The sequence below is a fragment of the Triticum dicoccoides genome, chromosome 1B (genome assembly GCF_002162155.2).
Source record: "Triticum dicoccoides isolate Atlit2015 ecotype Zavitan chromosome 1B, WEW_v2.0, whole genome shotgun sequence".
Taxonomy (NCBI): Eukaryota; Viridiplantae; Streptophyta; class Magnoliopsida; order Poales; family Poaceae; genus Triticum; species Triticum dicoccoides.
Genome location: NC_041381.1, coordinates 172,747,663 through 172,749,361, shown reverse-complemented (window position 1 = coordinate 172,749,361; position 1,699 = coordinate 172,747,663).

Below are 1,699 nucleotides of genomic sequence, written 5' to 3'. Positions count from 1 at the left end.
TTTATGATTCATACTTTGGCTTTGGGAAAAGATCATGGTTTGAACATGAGTAATCATATGACAAAATCTATTTATGTTGCTGTTATAGAAATAATCATGATGCCTTCATGTCCTTATTTTATGTTTTATTGACGCCTCTACCTATAAACATGAGGACATATTTATTGTTATCGTCTTTTCGCTTGAGGACAAGCGAGGTCTAAGCTGGCGGGAGTTGATACATCCATTTCGCATCATGCTTTTATATCAATATTTATTGCATTATGGGCTGTTATTTCATGTTATGTCACGATACTTATGGCTATTCTCTCTTATTTTACAAGGTTTACATGAAGAGGGAGAATGACGGCAGCTGGAATTCTGGGCTGAAAAAGGAGCAAATATTGGAGGCCTATTCTGCGCAACTCCAAAAGTCCTGAAACTCCACGGAATACCTTAAAATAAATAAAGAGAAATCGTCGCCAAAGATGAAGGCACCTCGTGGGCACCCTGGTGGCTCTCCGACGCCCATCTTCTCCTATATGAAGTCTTTCGATGAGAAAAAAATAATAGGCAACTGATACGTCTCCAACGTATCTATAATTTTTGATTGCTCCATGCTACTTTATCTACTGTTTTGGACTATATTGGGCTTTATTTTCCACTTTTATATTATTTTTGGGACTAACCTATTAACCGGAGGCCCAGCCCAGAGTTGCTATTTTTTTGCCAATTTTAGTGTTTCGAAGAAACGAAATATCAAACGGAGTCCAAACGGAATAAAACCTTCGGGAACATGATTTTCCACCGAACGTGATCCAGGAGACTTGGACCCTACTCCAATAAGTGCCAGAGGCGGTCACGAGGGTGGAGGGCGCGCCCCGCTACCTCGTGGGCCCCCTGATGCTCCACCGACGTACTCCTTCCTCCTATATACACATACGTATCCCTGAACGATCAGAAAAGGAGCCAAAAACCTAATTCCACCGCCGCAACCTTCTGTATCCATGAGATCCCATCTTGGGGCCTGTTCCGGAGCTCCGCCGGAGGGGGCATCCACCACGGAGGGCTTCTACATCAACACTATAGCCCCTCCGATGAAGTGTGAGTAGTTTACTTCAGACCTTCGGGTGCATAGCTAGTAGCTAGATGACTTCTTCTCTCTTTTTGGATCTCAATACAAAGTTCTCCCCCTCTCTTGTGGAGATCTAGTCGATGTAATCTTCTTTTTGGCGGTGTGTTTGTTGAGACTGATGAATTGTGGGTTTATGATCCAGCATTATCTATGGAAAATATTTGATTCTTCTCTGAATTCTTTTATGTATGATTGAGTTATCTTTGCAAGTCTCTTCGAATTATCCTTTTTGGTTTGGCCAACTAGATTGGTAGTTCTTGCAATGGGACAAGTGCTTAGCTTTGGCTTCAATCTTGTGGTGTCCTTACCCAGTGACAGAAGGGGCAGCAAGGCACGTATTGTATTGTTGCCATCGAGGATAACAATATGGGGGTTTTATCATATTGCATGAATTTATACCTCTACATCATGTCATCTTGCTTAAGGCATTACTCTGTTTTTAACTTAATACTCTAGATGCATGCTGGATAGCGGTCGATGAGTGGAGTAACAGTAGTAGATGCAGAATCGTTTCGATCTACTTGTTTTGGACATGATGCCTATATACATGATCATTGCCTTGATATACTCATAACTACGCTCAAT